Source organism: Artibeus jamaicensis, unplaced genomic scaffold (genome assembly GCF_021234435.1).
Source record: "Artibeus jamaicensis isolate MK-2021 breed Jamaican fruit bat unplaced genomic scaffold, CSHL_Jam_final contig_465, whole genome shotgun sequence".
NCBI classification, from domain to species: domain Eukaryota; kingdom Metazoa; phylum Chordata; class Mammalia; order Chiroptera; family Phyllostomidae; genus Artibeus; species Artibeus jamaicensis.
This window is the reverse complement of record NW_026521843.1, coordinates 18132522-18154235: the sequence shown is the minus strand read 5'-3', so window position 1 is coordinate 18154235 and position 21714 is coordinate 18132522. Positions and strand designations below refer to the sequence as shown.

General features: G+C 37.9%; 1 protein-coding gene across 2 annotated transcripts in view; it reads left to right on the top strand.

Moving 5' to 3' along the window:
• The window catches only part of MEMO1 (mediator of cell motility 1), a 112790-nt gene that overhangs the window by 69438 nt on the left and 21638 nt on the right, over positions 1 to 21714 (top strand). The window lies entirely within an intron of this gene.

The following is a 21714-nucleotide window of genomic DNA, read 5'->3' as shown; positions in this document are numbered from 1 at the left end:
GTAGAGAAATAGCAGGAGTTGTTTGCAGCCATCTTTGCAGATGGACTTTCAGTTCTTCCCCTGGTGGACAATTCACATCTCTCCAACACGCAGTACACATTCCTAAGATGCTTAGAAATCTCATGCAATAATGATCTCAGGTTCAAAGTCCATTATCTTATGATCTGCATTAGATTGAAAGATGGACAGGATCCCCTGGGTAAGGTCCTCTGGATTTGGATACCTGGTAGCTAAGAAGACAAGTTACAGCCTGCTCCCCTTATACTCAATACATAATTCGAGGCAGGGGCAGGTGACCTCAGTACATACTCCCTTTGGAGAGTGAAAGAATGGAAAGTGTGTAACAGTATTTGGTCCAAAGCAATTCTGAAGTCTAACCAGGGAACAGGGAATATCCTTGATTATGGTTTAGTTCTATCTTCTGGTAGTAGCTTTATAATTCATTATTTTTTTCAGCTTGTGCTTGGTCCTTTGGGCTCTGGCTCTGCTCCCTGAAATGGGTCTTGTTTACACCTGAGTAGCAGTTTTAGCCTGCGACATGTATGCGTTAGTTTAAGAGCCCAAAGGCCTCTTTTCATTTGAAACACCCCCCCCCCCAAACTAATAGAACTCCATCGAACACTTTGTGGTTTTTCTGTATATCAGATTGTAAGTGCACATTCTGTTAGATCAGCAGTTTTCAACTGGTGTGTCACAAGAGTTTTTAAAACATACCTGACTATTTAATTAAGGGTACCGACCTCTTTTTCCTTAGATTATCACATAAAAAATGACAACAGCCGACACAACAGCTGTGTGTGAATGAATCAAAATTATATTTATTTTGTCCTGACCAGTATGGTTCAGTTGGTTGCGCATCATTCTGCAAAGCGAAGTGTCACCAGTTCAGTTCCCGATCAGGGCGCACATGCCTGGGTTGTGAGTTCAGTCCCCAGTCAGGGTGCGTATGAGACACAACCGATTGATGTTTCTCTCCCTCTCTTTCTCCCTCCTTTCCCCCTTCTCTAAAAGTGAATAAATAAAATCTTTTAAAAATCGTACCCATTTTTTTGTCACATCGGCAGAACATGTGTTTGGGTGTGCTGCGGAATTTTATTATTAGTTTATATGTGCCATGAGATGAGATGAAAAAGGTTGAAAATCACTGTATTAGACAAAAGTCACATTCACATTTCTTTCTGAGACAGGACTCTCTCTACTTTGGATCCCAAGTCAGGGTCCTCTAAGTTTCTTAGGAGCCCGTTTGCCCACCTGAGATAGAATGCCAGCACTGCCTTAAATCTTTGAGGTCTTAACATGAGTCCATGTTTTATTGTCAGCACTCTGGATTTGATCTTTGTCCTCGTGCTGTTTCTTGGACAGTATTTTGCTGTGTGTGAAGACTAGTTTTGAGAAACAGTTATTTTCCGATCATGTACCTCCAAGTTAGAGATAACAACCTGGGATTTGGGGATGCCCACCCTGTGCAAGAGAAAATCCTCACGTAACTTTTGATGCTCCCAGACTTAACATCTTATAGCCACTGTTGATCACAAACCTTACCAATAAAATAGACATGATTTTCAACCTTTTTTCATTTCATGACACACATAAAATAGTCACTAAAATTCTGCAGCGTACCAAAAATATATATTTTTTGCCAGCCTGACTGAAAACATAGATATAATTTTGATTCATTTGCATTGGACGGCTTTTGTTGTGTTGACTCTTATCTTTTATTGACAATGTAAGGGAAAAGAGATCAGTGCCCCTGACTAAATAGTCAGGTCTTGCATGTTGTAAAAATTCTTGCAGCACACTGGTTGAATATTACTGGCATTAACAGTTGATAAACACATATTTTGCCTGTTACATGTACTCTATACTGTATTCTTCCATTAAAGTAAACTAGAGAAAAGAAAATGTTACCTAAAGAAATTATATAAAAGAAAATATATTTACATTTACAGTATTGTACATATTTATTGGAGAAAATTCATGTATGTGTGGACCTGTGTAGTTTAGATCCATGATGTTCAGGGGGCAGTCATATTAAAAAAAATGTTCTTGTAACTGTTTAGCTCATGTTTTCCGTCTTATACCTCTCATACTTGGCTATAAAGAAGCCATTTGCACCTTGAATACCTTGCCTGGAAATCTTCTTGGCTTGATGTACAGTTTCACTAGGTATACTTTTAATTTTTCAAGTTACTTCATGTGACTTCAAGTATGCTAATAATTCTGCCTGTATATAATGAGTTACCCTTCTCCAAGCCTCCTGTAGCAATATCTTAACTGCTCTTTCAGTTTTCAAGTCCCTTTGTTGCCCTATCAGCTTTTGTCTACATCTCTGCCCTTTTCAAATATGTACCTTTTCTTTGGCATAGTCATCTGCTGCAGCACAACAGGTCACCTCAAGGTGCTTATTTGTTTGTGTACAATTCTGTGGGCTAGAAATTGGGTCAGGGAAGAGTGGTGACGACTTGTTTCTGTTTCATTTGCCAGTTGAGGCAGGTTGACTTAGGCTGAAGGCTTCAATATGTCTTCCCCTCTGGGGCTGTGATGTTGGCTGTCTCCTGAGGCCACTTAGTTTTCATCTTGATGTGACTGTTGTCACTCATCCTTAAGGGCCCCTCTCTCCATGATATCCCTTGCAAGCAGGGTAGCCACGAACTGTTATGAAGTACATAGCAATTCATGGTAGCTAGAAAACGAAAGTAGAAGGTTTCAGGCCTCTTAATTATCTAGAGTTGGCACTGGGACGGTATCACTTATGCCACATTCTACTCATCAAAGCAAGTTGCAAAGCTAGGTTTAAGAGGAGGGAGAATAATAAACTTAAAAAAAAATCCTCACCTAAGGATGGTTATGAGAGAGAGAGAGAAAGAGAGAGAAACATCAATGTGAGGGAGAAAGTCGATTGATTGCCTCCCGTACACACCCCAAGCAGGGATTGAACCAGCAATTTAGGTATGTGCCCTGACTGGGAATTGAACCTGCAGTACAGGATGATGCTCCAACTAACTGAACTGCCTAGCCAGGGTTAGACTCTACTTTTATTGGGAGGAGTAGCATGAGCATACAGAGATGGGAGGAATTTCTGGTGATTATATTTGTAGATACCTTGCCATATAGTACCACTGCAGTTAAATAGTTCTTTGGGTAATCACTTGTATATAGTTTGTTTTCCTTCTCTGGTAGTTACCTAATCTGTTCCCTGTCCAAGGGCACTGGGTCTATTCTGTATCTTCTGTACCTAGCGCAATACCTGGTACACAGAAGGATTTCAAATTTAACAGTTGAATGAATTAATGATCTTCCCGTTTTCAGTACTTTCATTAAATATTTTTCCAAAAATGAGGTAAAAACTTTTTGACTGGTTTTCACATCATGAACATATTTCCATGGCATTTTTACTTTTTTTTGTTATGTATACTTAACACTGTCTAGTATATATCTATTTAATACTTTAATCAATTGACCATTTAATTAACTTACCCTAATTTTTTATTATTATGAATAATAATTACAGGTTTTAAAAATTGCATATCTAAGGTATTATGTGTAATACCATATGTTATTTTTAAAAGATTTTTAAAATAGTATTCATCAGAGCTTTTTTTTAAAAAAATGAGTAGTATAAAGGAGAAAATGTAAAATGACCCTTTATCCCCTTGCTCATTTAACCCTGTGGACATTACAAAAAATACATATACATGATTTGAAAAGCATTAGGAAGTACAAAATGAGCCAAGTCTCTCTGCTTCCTCAACCAGTGTGTACTGACAGTGAAAATTATTATGCATATGCTGACATACATAAGTATATGCATGTGGTTCATGTGAGATTTATTCTTACATGGGTTTATTAAGTTTTTGTTAAACATGTAAGAGTTATTTTACGTACTTTATACTTATCCTTTTTCATGTATTTACCATCAAAATTTATAATTTTTACTGTTGCATGTAATTGTATTTGAGAGTTAAGCTAGGATATGTAGAAACCATTTATTTAAAAAAAACCTAGTTAACTATTAAAATGAACAGGACTGGATCCCAACTTTTCATTCTTTTAATTTTTTTAATTGTTGACACTATTAAAGATGTCCCCCACCTTTCCCCCATTTCTTTTTGTAGTTTATTCAGTTACCTTTTTCTCCTTTCCTGTATCATTCCTATTCACTGCTTGTTTATAGTTACAAAGTTTTTGTTTGTAATTTACATACAGTAAAATGGACTCTTTATGGCATAATATTCTATGGTATATCCACACAGTCGATATATAACAATTTGTCCCAGTTTGACTGTTTTTTGTACAGAAAAATGTACAGAGTAAATAGGATGCTTTAGTAATTTTTTAAGTGTTCAGTTGAGAAATACAACACTGTAAAACTGTTTATGTTCACTGTAAAAATATCATCTTCTTAGCTATATAATACTTTTCGCTACTGCTGATATTTTGGAGCTTGAATAACTTGAAACAAAGTACAGTATGTTTTAAAAAGTTCTGTTTTCCCATTAAGTTTCTAACCAATCTTACTAATTCAATGTGGTTAGGATTTGATAACTCTTGGGGACTTAGACTGTAAAAAAAAAAAATCTTTATTTTGCATATTTTGCCCAGATAGTTAAACTAAGTCATATAATTTTTATGTTTATTTAGTTAATTATATGTTTGAGTTACCTGAGTGATAACACTACTATCAGATGCCTTTGTATGGTATCAAGTACTATTAACTGCATGGTTTTTCCTTTCATTAACAATTTTCATGAAATGGTACATTTGTTAAAATTGATGAACCAATATTGATACACATTGTCATCTAAAGTTCTAGTTTAATTAGGGTTCAATCTTTGTGATAATATAGCTTATAGTTTTTGCCAAATGCCTACTGTCATATATCTGCTATTATCATATCATAAAGAATAGTTTCACTGTCATAAAGTTCCCTGTGCTCCCTGTTCACTGCCTCCCCCAACTCAACCCCTGGTAACCATCGGTCTCTTTGTTGTCTCCACAGTCATATAGTTAGAATCACAGTTTGTAGCCTTTTTAGGTCGGTTTCTTTAATTTAGTAATGTAATACACCATCAAGATTTCTCCATGTCTTTTTATGGCTTGGTAGCTTTTTTTTTTGCTGAATAATATTCTATTTTATGGGTATATTACAGCTTCGCCATTTGCCTGTTAAAAGATTATTGATGTAGCCGGATTAATATCTACCATATTTATTACCATCTCATTCATTGCCCTTGTTGTTTCTTTTTTGTCTTCTCTGGCTTTTTTTCTTCTCTGGATTTAATTGATTACTTTATATGATTTCATTCTCCACCCCTAGCATATTAATTATGCCTTTTCTTTTAAAAATTTTTTTACTTGTTGCAATAAAGTTTCTAGCTTACATTTACAACTAATGTAAGTGTACCTTTATTTATTTTTTCAAGGTTTTATTTATTGTTAGAGAAAGGGGAAGAGAGGGTAAGAAACATCAATTGGTTGCCCCTTGCACCCCTGCCCTCCCAAAACCGGCCTGGCCTGCAATCCAGGCATGTACCCTTACCTGGGTCAAATTGAATGGTGACTTTTTGGTTTGCAAGACGACACTCAACCCACCAGTCAGGGCATGTAAGTGTACTTTTAAGTAGCACTGCATGGCCTGCCTCACTGTGCAAGTACCTTATAACAGATTATTCCTAATTTTTCCTTTTTGTCCTTTATAACATTGCTATTATTCATAAATTGTAATTACCAACATATCGTTGCTATTGTTTTGAATGAATTGTTAGCTGGTAGATCAATACAGAATAAGAAAAATGAAATGACAGGTATTACTTTACCTTCACTTATTCCTTTTCTAATGTGCTTCCTTTCTTTATGTAGATCTGAATTTCTGCCCTATATCATTTTCCTTTTCTCAGAAGAACTTTTAACAATTTATAGCTCTGATTTTATTATTTAAAACTTGTACCCTGCCTGGTGTGGCTCAGTGGATTGAATGCTGGCCTGTGAACCAAAGCATCACGGGTTCAATTCCCAGTCAGGTCACATGCCTGGATTGTGGGCCAGGTCCCCACTAGGGGGCATGTGAGAGGCAACCACACATTGATACTTCTCTCCCTCTCTTTCTCCCTCCCTTCCCCTCTATCTAAAAATAAATAAAATCTTAAAAAAAAAAAACAAACCCTGCTAATCACTTAAAAAAATACTTGATATTTTGGGTAGGGGAAATACTTTCTTTTCTTTTACTTTTACCACCTCCTCAGGAATAAACATGAGACTCCTTTTCTGATCTTTTTTGGGGGGGTGAGTGGGAGGGGTGGTTTTTTAAAAGTATATTTAATTTTTGTGATATTACACTTGTCCCATTTTTTTTCTCTCCTTGCACCCCCCTCCCACTAGCATTTCCCCCTTTAGTTCATGTCCATGGATTGTACATATGAGTTCTTTGGCTTCTCCATTTCCTGTATTATTGTTGAACCCCCCTGTCTATTTTGAATCTACCGTTTATGCTTCTTATTCCCTGTACCTTTTCCCCATTCTCTCCCCTCCCTGTCCTCACTGATAACCCTCCTTGTGATCTCCATTTCTGTGTGATTCTGTTCCTGTTCTAGTTGTTTGCTTAATTTGCTTTTTGTGTTTTTTAGGTTCAGTTGTTGATAGTTGTGAGTTTGTTGTCATTTTACTGTTTGTAGTTTTAATATCATCTTTTTCTTAGATAAGTCCCTTTAACACTTCATATTATAAGGGCTGGGTGATGATGAACTCCTTCAACTTGATCTTATCTGAGAAGCACTTTACCTGCCCTTTCATTCTAAATGAAAGCTTTGCTGGATAGAGCAATCTTGGATATAAGTCCTTGTCTTTCATGACTTGGAATACCTCTTTCCAGCCCCTTCTTGCCTGTAAGGTCTCTTGAGAAATCAGCTGACAGTCTGATGGGAAGTCCTTTGTAGGTAACTGCCTCCTTATCTCTTGCTGCTTCTAGGATTCTCTCCTTCATTTTCATCTTGACTAATGTAATTATGATGTGCCTTGGTGTGTTCCTCCTTGGGTCCAACTTCTTGGGGACTCTTTGAGCTTCTTGGACTTCCTGGAAGTCTGTTTCCTTTGCCAGATTGGGAAAGTTCTCCTTCATTATTTGTTCAAGTAAGTTTTCCACTTGTTGCTCTTCCTTTTCCCCTTCTGGTACTGCTATAATTCAGATGTTGGAACATTTAAAGATGTCCTGGAGGTTTCTCAACCTCTTCTCATTTTTTTGAATTCTTATTTCTTCATTCTTTTCTGGTTGGATGTTTCTTTCTTCCTTCTGGTCCTCACTGTTGATTTGAGTCCCAGTTTTCTTGCCATCACTATTGGTTTCCTGTGCATTTTCCTTTTTTTCACTTAGTATATCCTTCATTTTTTAAATCTAATTTGCCACCAAATTCGACCAGTTCTGTGAGCATCTTATAGGAACTGTGAGTCTTATAGGAACTGTCTCCTTTTGTCTTGCTGATTTTAAGATTATCTTCTTGTCTTTAATCTTGGCTAATGTAATGATGATGTGCCTTAGTGTGTCCTTCCTTGGGTCCAACTTCTTTGGGACTCTCTGAGCTGCCTGGACTTCCTGGAAGTCCATTTCCTTCGCCAGATTGGGGACATTTTCCTTCATTATTTCTTCAAATAAAGTTTTCAGTTTCTTTCTTTCTTATTTTTTTTTTTTAAAGATTTTGTTTATTTATCTTTAAAAGGGAAGGGAAGGAGAGAGGGAGAGAAATGTGAATGTATGGTTGCCTCTCATGAGTCCCCTGCCGGGAACTGGCCTGCAGCCCAGGCATGTGACCTGACTGGGAATCGAACCACGATCTTTTGGTTCACAGGCCTGTGCTCAATCCACTGAGCTGTACCGGCCAGGGCAGTTTTTAATTTCTTGCTCTTCCTCTTCTCCTTCTGGCACCCCTATAATTTAGATACTGAAATGTTTAAAGTTGGGCCCTGGCTGGTGTAGCTCAGTGAATTGAGCGTGGACCTGTGAACCAAAGGAATGTTTAAAGTTGTCCTGGAGATTCGGAAGCCTCTCCTCAATTTTTGAATTCTTGTTTCTTCATTCTGTTCTGGTTGAATGTTTATTTCTTCCTTCTGTTCCAAATCACTGAATTGAGTCCTGGTTTCCTTCTTTTCACAGTTGATTCTCTATATATTTTGCTTTATTTCATTTTATACAGCTTTTACTTTTTTCTCCAGTTTTTAACCATACTCTACCATTTCTGTGAGCATCCTGATTACCAGTGTTTTGAACTCTGCATCTGATAGGTTGGCTATCTCCCTGTGGCTTAGTTTTATTTTTTTGACTTTTGATCTGTTCTTTCATTTGGGTCACATTTTCTTGTCTCTGTGTACTCGTTACTTTGTAAGGGGCAGAGCCTTAGGTATTTGCCAGAGTGGGGCAATCCATATTGCCTTGTTGTGCTGTGTGTGGGTAGGCGGGGGAATCAAAGGGAACAATACCACTTTCTTAGCTCTCAGCTGGCTTTCAGTCACTTCCTCTGCTACCCACAAGGGAATTGGGCCCTTCTGGTGCTGATTCCTGGGTGGGTGGGTTTGTGTCTGTTCTAGGACCCTGTGGGTCTGTCCAACAAACTCCTGTGAGGCCGGAAGTTTCTCCCACCATCACAATCCCCACAGGTTTTTATAGCCAGAAGTTTTGGGGTTTTCTTTTCCCATGCTGGAACCCTGGGTTGCACGGTCTGTCTTCCTCCCCAGTTGGTCCTCACAGTTTATCTGCACATGAAGGTGGGACTGCCCAGTCCACCAGCCACTGCCTTTCTTGCCCTGGGGTCACCAGCTAGTGCTTTGCCCACCTGGTCCTCCAGCTGCTGACTTGCCTCTCCCCTTCTTACCAGTCTGGGTGAATGTTTCTTCTTTAACTCATTGGTTGTCAGACTTCCATAGGGTTTGGTTTTCTGTCATTTCTGGTTGCTTTTTGTTTTTAAATTTTATGTCCTTCTTTTGGTTGTGTGAGGAGGCAAAATATATCTATGTACCCCTCTATCTTGGCCAGAAGTCTCTGATCTTTTTTTAGATCATAAATTAACAATAATGTATTTTATATATGGGAGTAATTAAGTTGGCTAGTACACAAAACTCATTCTAGTTCCCAAATAGTCATTTTTTCCCCTTAATATTTACTACTTAATTTATGTAAAAATTGGATTGTTTTTAAGATGACATTTACTCTAAAAATTTTAAGCTTTTGGTTCATCTGAATTAGCTTCCTAATTGTACCAATCTTTAAGCAAGGACTGATGGGGAATACAAAAAAATAAGCACATATTGTATGTTTCCTCAGCAGATAGCCTTGTAGGAGAATTAAGATATTTATATAAATAAATATGATATAATTCAAAATGTAATAAGTGCAGTTGAAGAGTGTATGGGAGCAGAGAAAGGAATCATGGGAGCAAAGAGATCATAGCTGAATTAGGGAAGCACAGAGAAAGCTTATGGAGGGGGTGGCATGGACTTTGATGATGTCTCGAACTTTCACAGAATGGTGCAGAAGATTTTTGTGGGAAAGGGAGTGTTGGAAACTCAAAATACAGGAATATGAAAGTCCAGGGCTTATTTTAAGAACCTTATGGGCAAACAAGTGTTGTGTAGGAAGTGGAGAAAAGGGAACCCTATGCACTGTTGTTGGGAATGCAGATTGGTGCAGCCACTGTGGAAAACAGTATGAGGTTTTTCAAAATGAAATATGGAACTGCCTATGAATCAATGAGTCCACTCTTGGGAATATATCTGAAGAAACCCAGAACACTAATTTGAAAGAATATATGTACTCCTATGTTCATTGTATCATTATTTTCAATAACCAAGATATGGAACCAACCCAATTACCCATCAGTAGACAAGTAGAGAAAACAGTGGTAGTATGTACACACAATGGAATACTACTCAGCCATAAAAGAGAATGAAATCTTACTATTTGCAACAGCATGGATGGACCCAGAGAGTATTATGCTAAGTGAAACAAGTCATTCAAAGACAAATACAATATGATTTCACTTATATGTGGAATTTAAAGAACAATGTAAACAAACAACAGAAACAGACTCATAGGTGCAGAGAGAACGGACTAGTGTTTTCCTGAGGGATGGAGGCTTGGGGGACTAGGTGAAAACATTGAAGGAATTAAGAAGTACACATTGATAGTTACAAAATAGTCACAGGGATGTAAAATATAGCATAGGAAATATAGTCAATAATACTGTAATAATTATGTATGGTATCAGATGGGTACTGAAAATATTAGGGGGGACACTTTGTGAATAATATGAAAAAATGTTTTCTTAAAGGAGGAAGAAATAGAACCTTTGTGGAAGTTAAAAAAGTCTTACATAGTAACTGAGGCTGTCTATAGATGTTTCTTGTTTGACCTGCATAGTTAGAAAAAGTTTTTTCAATATGTATGAATATTTTTAGTTGGATATTGGTTCTGTCACTTCTTGTTATGTTACACCTTATCTGACTTTTCACACATATATGATGCCAATGTGGGATTGGTGACATTTGAGTAAGTGATCTGTAGAGACATAGAGTAAGAGGGACAGGATTAGAAATGTGGAACAATAATTTGGAAACAGATTATGGAGGGTATTGAATATCATTTTAAGATATTTGTATTTTATTCCAGGATTGTTACAGACCAAGTTAAAGTTCCGTAGCAAAGGTGGGAGTAACATGATTAGAATTTGCCTGTAAGAATATTACTCCTTGATGGTGTGGTGGTACTATGAAGGATGGACTAGAGCTACAAGAGTTTGATAGAAATAGTTTAGTAAAGAAACCATGGTGGCTTTCAACTAAGGTAGAAGTGAAGAGGTAGCAAAGTGAGCAGATTGTGGAAGACATTTAAAGGTCAGAACCAAGAAAACTTGGTAAATGTTTTGTGTGGGGGGAGTAAGATGATTTGAAGAAAATTTAAAAGTTTAAGGCCTGGTAGTGTCCCATTATCAGAGAAGGTGTAAAGCTAGCAATAAATACAAATTTAAGAGAACATAGGACATGGAAATGTTGACTTATTTCTAACAAAATACTGGAATTTCTTTAGTTAACTTGACCTGTTCATGATAGGGTTTAAAACATATCTATTTATCTATATCTATATATATCTCTATATATCTATAGAGATATATATAATTCAAATGGTTGAGCTTCAAAAGGTAGAGTTTAGTATGGCTCTCTAGTACCTGAAATATGCTTGCCCTTATAAAATTTTTATCAGTGTTCCTACTCAAATGGAAATTCAGAAAGATATACCCTTTGAGATTAATTTTGAGAGTCTCATAAGATGCACTTATCTGATCAAATAGTATAAGATGTATAATAACTTAAATGTTAATTTTAGTTGTTACAGCTGGCTTACCTTATTCTCTCTCTCTTCCCTTCCTTTGTCCTTTGGCTCTCCCTGCTGTTTTCTAGATCTCTTCAGTTTGTTCTTTCTCACATGAGAGTATTCTACTTAAAGTCTGGAGGTTTGTAACTGTGGTCTGAAAGTAAATTTGATCAAGAGGCAGAGCAGAGAGAAATTGTTTTTCTTAGGACTCCCTAAAATTCTTGCAGTTGTGATTCTTTTGTTTTACTTTGCCTTTAAAACCTGTTTTGAGAGTTTCACAACATTTGGAGACTCACTAGACCGCAGTTGTATACCAAATTCTGGTTTATTGGAAAAGATAAATTCACAGCAAGACCAACAAAGGAAAAAGACACATTAAGGCAGAATCTGGAGGAATCCAGGTGCCGGCCTCCAACATTCCTGGCTTCCATAGGGTGGGCTGAATAGAACCTGCTTTTCTCTAGCAGTGTAATATGTATATACTGTTTTTGGCCAGGTGGCCTTGCTGTTAAGATTCAAAATCCCAGTTTTCTATTGGGGACTGGTTATGGAGGCACTTTTCTGCTGGCGTAACTAGCCACGATACAGAAGGAACTACTCCCAGAAGGAAAGCAGATGTTAGCCATAACCATGTTTTTATAAGCAATCTGGGCAAGCTGGTACAGCGTCTCAAGGGGGTAAAACAGACTTAATCATCATAAGGAACATAATAAAGGGCAAGCTCTCACATACCAGCTGAGGATGATGATCTTACAAGCAGGTCCTCCTAAAGAGTGCACAGCAGACCTGCACTCTTAACTGTCCTGCAGAATTCCCATTTCTTTCCCAATTCCGGGCTGCCAGATTGCCATTCCAACTTGGAGTTTTTGATTCATTTTACTCTGTGCCATCCTAACCCTTATTATACCTTAGCTTTGTTACTAGATCTTAAGATTTTAACTTCCCGTTCTGATGGTGGCCTCAGTTAAGGTCTTCAGGTATTACAGATGGTCAGGAAAAGTAAGATCCGTTCTTGTACAGATAGTCTTTAACACAGTGGAACAGCTTGTCTCTGGACGTAGAAAAAAGTCTTGAGTATCCTGCCTCTGTTGAGTTTAAATGACAGCCACAAGACCAGTGACATCTTCAAATGTGTTCTTATTCTGTGGCTTTTATACTCGTGGTTATGTGTCTATTTTTGCATGTCCTGCAGTTAAATCTTGTTTGTTATTTACTGACATTTTAGAGCAAACATGGATTTTCTTTATATATTTCTGAGTTTTTTAAAGTAAATTGACAACTTCCGTTTATTTTTCCATTTCTTTTTAATTTTTTTGTTTTTCAAGTACAGTTTTCTGCCTTTTCCTCACTCCTGCCCCCCTCCCCCAGCCATCCCCACCTCTCTCCTGTGATTCCAGCCCCCGCCTTTGGTTTTGTCCATATATACTTTGAACATTACATGGGTGTATCAGTAAGAGGTTATTTAGAATGATAGAACATGGAGGATCTCTAGAATAGAGCTAAATTTTTTTGTTTGTTGTAATGGAACAATTTCAGTTTCTATGACCACAAAAAGGATGAACAAGAGGTAGTATAAGGCATTTATTTGTCTGTATGTGTTCTGTTGTCTTTTTTTCCCCTGTGATTATTTTCTATGTAAAAGAGAAGAGGAGAACAAAATCACATGATGGTATTATTGTGGCAACAATTTTAGCACCTTTGGGGATAAGGATAATGTTCCTTCTTACTGGCTTAGTTATGATTATTTAATTCTCACTTTCAGAAGCTCTGGACTCCTAAAATCTTTAGGAAATTGGAAGTATTTGTAGAGAGAAGAAAAATTCTCATGCTCATTAAGCAAATAACTGTATAGTACTTCATCTGTTTTAAAACATCATTAGTTTTAAAGTTTAAATTATTTATGTACTGCTAATTAAGTAAAACACTGGCAATTATTCTCTTATCACTTAAAATAAATTAGAATTTATATTTTTTCTTTGTCTTGAGGACTTTTAAGGTCTATTGTTAGCAACTTCCAAATATGCAATACATTATTATTAACTATAGATTTAACTATATATTAACTGTAGAATTCACATTTTTATACTAGAACTTTTACATTAGGATTTAGACTTTTCATATTCTGTGCCATTAGGAGCACTGGTAATACAGTGATGTTTGTTTTTAAAGAGAGCACTCCACTTCTGGTTCTGGGATATCGGTTCTTTTTAGTATGTTACACATCTTAGATGTATTAATTTTCTGTTGCATGGTGTAAGGTATAGGACAGAAAAAGAAGGGATAAAGCTTTCCTCTATATTTTTAAAGCACTCGTAAGAGTGTTGTTGTAAATATTACTGATTCTGTTTTTACTGAAGACAAAATTAAGGCTTAGGATAGTGGTAAGTAACCTGCTCCCAGTAGCTTGACTTGGAAGTGGCAAAGATAAATTTTCTTCTTTTAAAAAAACAGTTTTATTGAAGTATGACTTATATCCCATAAAATTCACCCACATAAGAGTAAAACTCAATGATTTTTAGTAAATTTATACAGTTATGGAACTACTTTCAGAATCAAGTTTTAGAACATTTTCATCACCCAAAAAAGACAACTTGTATCCATTTGCGGGTGAATTCTTGCTCATCTTCAGGCAACCATTTACCTGCTGTCTCTCTCTATAGATTCGCATTTTCTGGAAATGTCATATAAATGGGATCATATAAGATGTGGTCATTTGTATCTGTCCTGTTTTACTTAGCATACTGTTTTTGAGGTTTATCCATGTTGTGGCTCGTATCAGTATATTCCTTTTTATTCAAAATCTTGGTTTCATTGTATGAATATACCACATTTTGTTTATCCATTCATCAGTTGATGGGACATTTGGATCATTTCCATTTTCGCCTTTTAGGAATAATGTTATAAACATTTTTACACCAAGTCTTAATGTGAAGATGTGTTTTCATTTCTTTTTTTAAAAAATATTTTATGTATTTATGTTTTAGAGGAGAAGGGAAGGAGAGGGGGAGAGAAATATCAATGTATGGTTGCCCCTTGTGTGTACCCCGCTGGGAACTGGCCTGCAACCCAGGCATGTGCCCTGACTGGGAATCGAACTGCGATCCCTTAGTTTGCAGGCCCGTGCTGAATCCACTGAGCTACACCAGCCAGGGCCCATTTCTTTTGAATAAGTAGTTAGGAATGAAATGGCTGGGTCATGATAAGTCTATGTTGTAACTCTTTCAGAATCTGCCAAACTGTTTGAGAAAGTGACAGCACCATTTTATATTCCAGGACCAATGCAGGAGAGTTTCGGTTTCTCCACATTCTGGCCAACACCTGTTATCAATCTTTTCCATTGTGACTATTTTGATAGATGTGTGATGTCACCTCATTTTGTGTTTTGTGTAGTCACAACTGTAAACCTACGTTTGCCTCACCCTTTATTGTCTGTGGCTGCTTCCTTCTTATGGTGACAGTTATCTAGTTGGCTACAAATATTGTATGGTTCCAGAAACCTGAAATATATACTTGATGGCCCCTTGCAAAAGACATTTGCTAACCCTTTTTCTAGAGGGTAACAATTTTAGTTCTTATAGTTATGTCTGTTGTCCAGTTTGAGTTTTTTTTTGTGTGTATGGTATGAATTGAAGTTCTGAGTTCACCTTTTTTCATATGGGTGTGCAGTTATCCCAGTACTATTCATTGAAAGGCTAGCCTATAAGTAATGAGTCATTTTCCTTTAGCTGCATGCAAGATTTTCTCCTTGTCTTTGGTGTTCATCATTTTCATTATGATCTATTTCAGTGGGAAGCACTTTGCACTTACCCTAGTTTGGATTAAGTTTTTTGGATCCATAGATTAATGTTTTTAAATAAACTTGGAAAATTTTCAGCCTTTATTTCTTCTAATATCTATATTGTTCCTATTCTGGGACTCTCAACTGTATGAATTCTGGTATGTTTCAGTTTGTTTACAAGTCCCCAATGCTCTGTTCATTTTCTTCAATCTTTTTTCTCTTCTTCAGACAGCATAATTTATTTTACCTTTATTATCTCTGATTCATTATGTAATGTTGAATCTGCTCTTCAGACCATCTAGTGGCTTTTTTTTTTAAAATTTTTTATTGATTATGCTGTTACAGTTGTTCTATTCCCCCCCTTCATTCCCCTCCACCCTACCCCCCGTCCCCACCATTACCCCCCCTTTAGTTTATGACCATGTGTCTCAATTCCTTTAGATTCTATATTTCCCATGCTATTCTTGCCCCCCCATCTATCTTCTATCTACTTCTATTTTCTATGCTACTTATTTTCTGTACCTTCTACCCCCTTCTCTTCCTCCTACTTCCCTGTTGCTAACCCTCCTTGAGATCTTCATTTCTATGTTTCCATTCCTGATCTAGCTGTCCTTTTAGTTTGCTTTCGTTTTAGGTGTGGTTGTTAATAACTGTGAGTTTGTTGTCCTTTCACTGTTCATGTTTCTTTAACTTCTTTTTCTTAGATAAGTCCCTTTAACATTTCATATAATAAGGGCTTGGTGATGATGAACTCCTTGAATTTGATCTTATCTGAGAAGCACTTTATCTGCCCTTCCATTTTAAATGAAAGTTTTGCTGGATAGAGCAATCTTGGATGTAGGTCTTTAGATTTCATGACTTGGAATACCTCTTTCCAGCCCCTTCTTGCCTGTAAGGTCTCTTTTGAGAAATCTGCTGACAGTCTGATGGGGACTCCTTTATAGGTGATTGTCCCCTTAGCTCTTGCTGCTTCTAGGATTCTCTCCTTCATTTTAATTTTGGCTAATGTAATTATGATGTGCCTTGGTGTGTTCCTTCTTGGGTCCAACTTCTTTGGTACTCTGAGCTTCCTGGATTTCCTGGAAGTCTATTTCCTTTGCCAGATTAGGGAAATTCTCCTTTATTATTTGTTCAAATAAGTTTTCCACTGGTGGCTGTGCCTTTCCCCCTTCTGGTACCCCTATAATTCGGATGTTGGAGCGTTTAAGGATGTCCTGGAGGTTCCTAAGACTCTCCTCATTTCTTTGAATTCTTGCTTCTTGACTCTTTTCTGTTTGGCCATTATTTGCTTTCTTCTGGTCCACTCCATTGATCTGAGTCCCAGTTTCCTTTTCATTGCTATTGGTGTCCATTGCTATTGGTGGAATTGCTATTGCAATTCCATTCATTTCAATTAGTTTCGCCTTCATATATTTGTCTAATTTGTCGGTATAATCAACCAGTTCTGTGAGGATCCTGATCACCAGTGTTTTAAACTGTGTGTCTGTGAGTTTTGCTATTTCTTCGTCGCTTAGATTTATCTCTGGGGCTTTGAGGTCTTCCTGCGACATTTTTGGTCTGTTCTGGCCCTTTAAGTGTGAGAAGCGGCGCCTTGGACTCCCAGGTTGCTGGGTTGTGACGCCGTATGTGGGGGCGTGGTCAGAGCAGGGAAATGGCGGCCCCCTCTGCTGTTTCTCACAGCTGGGTGCGGAGGAGCCGCGCCTTAGGTGGTTCACCTGGGCCGGGCCACTCAGAGTCGCTGGGTTATGATGCTGTATGTGGAGGTGGGGTCAGAGCAGGGAAATGGCGGCGCCCTCCACTGCCGCTGGCCGTGGGGACCTGCCGGCCAGGTCCAACCGCCCACTCCCTCACCTGTCCACCCGCGCACAAATGCGCGACCTCAGTCAACACGCAGCCCCACTGCCCCGCTGTCTCCCCCCGCGGTCGCTCGCCTGGTTGCTCGCTGGGTCGCTCACTAGGTCCAACCCTGCGCCTGGATTCCGCGTCTGGATTCCGCGCCTGAGTCCGGCTGACCGAGACCTCCTGTGCAATCCCGCTTCACCAGCCGCTGGTTTCGCCCCTTACCGGTCAGGCTGAAGAATTTGTTGTTAACGGACTTCCGAAAAGTTCAATTTTCCGTGTTCTGGCTGTGTTTTCTGTTGCTAATATTTAGTTGTCTCTAAACTTGGTTGTGTGAGAAGGCACGGCACATCCACCTATGCCTCCATCTTGGCGGAAGTCCTCTAGTGGCTTTTTAATTTCAGTTATTATACCCTCAATTCTCAAATTTCCCAGGCCTAGCACCAGCAGCAGCAGCAGCCTTCTGCAGAGTGTTTTATAGGAGGGGTGTCAAACTCATATGTGCTGGGGGCCATATCAGCCTTGCTGTTGCCTTCAAAGTGCTGAATGTAATTTTAGGACTGTATAAATGTAACTACTCCTTAGCAGTTAAGTGAGAGCTTGGCACTGTTGCTGGGTAGAAACAAGGTGCTGGGCTGCATAAAACAAGGTGGGGGGCGGGATTTGGCCCATGGGCCTTGTGGTTGCCACCTGTGCTTTATAGCTTATGCCAAGTGGCCCCATCAGAGCACAGGTGGTGGCTGATCTTGGCCTGTACCACCCAGGAATCCCAAGAGCCTGTGCACTCAGCAAACAGTTACAGACCACATTGGAGTACCACCATCCAGCTACCTCCACAAGCCACAGGTGGAGATAGTTCACGGCCAGTTCTACCAGCTTATTGGTTTGGGTAAATTCGTCCTATTAACCTGCGGACGGCAATCCAGACCCAGCTACGAGAGGAGAGAATACTCAGCCCACATGGAGGCTGCAGGTGAAGTATCCAGCTTGGGTAGTAGGGAAGGCTGGACCCTCCAGGACACCTATGACATTAGGCCATGCTACCAAGAGGGAGTCAAAGCAGCTCTACCTAATACCTAGAAACAGAGAGAAGCTGCCAAAATGCAGTGACAGAAATATGGCCCAAATGAAAGAATAGAAGAAAACTCTAGAGAAAGAGCCAAACAACATGAAGTTAAAGAATCTATCAGGTGCAAAGTTCAAAATACTGGTAATAATGATGCTCAAGGAATTCAGGGGATACTTCAACAGCATAAAAATGATCCAGTTAGAAATGAAGGATACACTAATTTAAACAAAGAATGATTTATAGAGAATCAACAGTGGAGTGGATGAAAATGAGAATCAAATCAATAATTTGGAGCATAAGGAAGAAAAATACATCTAATCAGAACAGCAAGAAGAAAAAAAAAGAGTAAAAAAACCCCCAAACAACAAGGATAGGGTAAAGAGCCTCAGGGACAACTTCATGTGTACAACATTTGCATCATAGGGGAGCCAGAAGGAGAAGAGAAAGAGCAAAAAATTGAAAACCTATTTGAAAAAATAGTGAAAGAAAACTTTTATAATTTGGTGAAGGAAATAGACGTGCAAAACCAGGAAGCACAGAGAGTCCCAAACAAATGGACACACCAAGACACATCATTATGAAAATGACAAAGGTTAAAAATAGAGAATCTTAAAAGTGGCAAGAGAAAAACTGATAGTTACCTATAGGGAAGTTCCCATAAAACTGTCAGTTGATTTCTCAAAAGAAACTTTGTGGCTAGAAGGGACTGGCAAGAAATACTCGAAGTGATGAAAAGCAAGAACCTACAGTTAAGATGACTCTGTCCAGCAAAGCTATCATTTAGAATCGAAAGGCAGAGAAAGTGCTTCCCAGACAAGGTAAAGATGAAGGCTTTCATCATCACCAAACCATTATTACATGAAATGTTCAAGGGACTTACTAAGAAAAAGGTCAAAACTATGAACAATAATTAGGCAATAAATACATATCTGTCATCAGGTGAATCTAAACAACAAACTAAGCAAACAAGCAGAATCAGATATGGAGAACATTTGGATGGTTGCCAGGTGGGAGGGGGATTTGGGGAAATGAGGGAAAAGATGAAGGGATTAAGAAGTATGTGTTGGTATTAACAGAATAGGCAGGTGGATGTTTAAAACAGTATAGGAGATGGAGTTGCTAAAGAACTTACATGCATGTTCCATGGACATGATTGCTGAGAGGGAGTGGGTAAAGTGGGGCAGAGGGGGAAGAATTGGGACAACTATAATAGCATAATCAATAAAATATAAAAAGCTAGAATTTTTACTTAGTATATTATAGCAACTTGATTCTGATTCTGTTAACTTTTTTCTGTAGGAGGTGGTGGTGTTGGAAGTTTCTCTCATCTCCTCATTTTTTTAAAAAAAGTAACTTTCATGGATTCTTACTGCAGTATCCCCCTACCACAGTATATAGCTACTGAATGTATATGCTCAGTTTTTAAAGAATTCTTGTATTTTTTACCTTGGCTTCCTAGAGTGTGCCCCTGTGTCTGGTTTGCATAGTGCTTAGCTAAGGATTCATTGGCAGTTGTGCTTGAATGCCTGGAGCCTGTAAGCCTTAACTCTAGAGTTAGTTAACTCTAACTCTAACCATCTGGTGGTAGATTGTGTAGATTTTGGGTCACACACTCAAAGTTCGGGCTGTGTTCAAGTTTGCCTCCTTTACTTTCTGTTGGGTCTTCTCTAGTCATCATGTCTTAGGAGACAGCTCCTAAGATGCTGGGCTTCCCCTCTTCTTCCTAAGAAATTCAGTCATTTTTCATGAATAAACTCTGATTTTTTTTGTTTTTAGTTGATGTTTAGAGCACAAAATGGTTGTCTTTGACAGTTTATTCAGTTTCATAAATTGTTTTCCATATTCTAAAACCTAGGATTATTACATATCAAAGCCCAGTGCTCCTTTTTCTACTTCATGCTTTGTGGGGATGGAAAACAGTAATTGTTTAAAAGGGAGAATGACAAAGGTAGATGGATGAATCTTGAATCAAAGCTTAGAGTTCTTAGTATGAGAATTTTATCTTTGTATAGATCAGTTTGCAAACTCAAACAGGTTAACTGAACAGTTTGGTGACTTGTGGAAGGAAGACGTGTTTCTACAGAGTGAGCCAACTATTATTGACAAAGCACTTCTGTAGTATTCCTCATTTGTAACAGTTTTATGAAATAGATGGTGTAATTATGATCATTTTACAGATCAGGAAATTGTTAGGTTGGTGAGTTGGCCATACTCTCAACACTGGTGTGTGATGGAGATAGCCCTTGAACCCATTTCTTCTGAGTTCTTGTTTTTTATACTCTATAAAACTGCTTTGCTGCCATGTCATAATTACTTGCAGACTCTTTGATGATCTTGGTGTATTTATTTATGTAGGTGGTATTTGAAGTTAGAAAAGGTCATAACAATCTTCTTGAACTTTTGCTAGAGCTCAGATTCTCTTTTATGAAATGATAATCACTCTTAATTTATTGAAGAGCCCCTATTCACTCATGCAGTTGTTAAGCAAATTGGTAAGAGTCAGAGAAAGAACTATCCCAAGGCAGCTTCCTCTGCCAGCTTCCTCTTTTTTTCTTACTCCATAGATGCAGATTCTGCCCAAGAAGCCCCTGCATTGCAGAGGGACTGGAGATCTGTATGATCTGTTTATTTCGCAATTGACAAGGGTAAGGGGGCTTCTATGGGGGAGGCGCTTGGGTGCCCCGAATTTAGCTTTATGAAGCTGGGCTAACATTTATTTTGGGACTACTTAAACTTAGTACTTTAAAGAACCTTTTTATAAATTCTGTTTGTCCTACATCAGTGTCAAATTGTCATATTAAAAAGAATTTATTATAATGGTGATTTTTTTCCCCTTAAGTCCTGTTCAGAACAAGTTAGACAAACATGATTTCATGCTTATTTCATATTAATTTAGAATATAAATAATATTGAATATATATAAATAAAATTTCACTATAATGAACATTTTAAAAGGGTTTGGATAAACGTCTATTTCTATAGCCCATCATAGTTCTTCTTTATTAATCTGCGCTGTTCCTTTTCCATAAATCTGTCAATCTGTAGAGTGAAAAAGGGACTTGTGGATATGCCATAAACATTGTGGGTGGCCATGGTGTCTTTTTCTTGCTGCTAGAAAATAATACCTACTTCCTTGAATTGTATGTTCACCCTAGACGCCAGTAAAATTTGAGTTGTATTTTCAGGCTATCCTGTATCTGTTTATTACTACAGGTGGAAGTGTAGTTGGCGAATTTTATGGGAGCCAGTATTAAGTGTTGTAGGTCTCAGTTGGCAGGTTTATAGAACAAGTGCCAGAAATGGTGATATTAATAATAGCATGGGATTAAAATAGATGAGGAAGAGTTTAATGTTCTTTTAAAATTGCAGAAGGATCGGGCAGGTGATTCTAGCCTTGATGGGTAGTTGAGAAAACTTGACTTGGTGATGATCTGATGATCTTACTCTACTTGGTAGTAAAATAGCTTTGTTTATCTAAGGAAGTATCGTACATTTCTGTAATTTAAATGGATATTTTGAGTATTCTGTACCACTCGTACCTCTCATTTTAAATGGTCTTCCTTAAACATTTCATGTATATATTTTAAGAATTCAACAATATTATGTGTATTATCTTTGCCAGTATTAATAAATGTTCCACTTTTTAGTGCAAATTGGAAACTATTTTTATTCTTA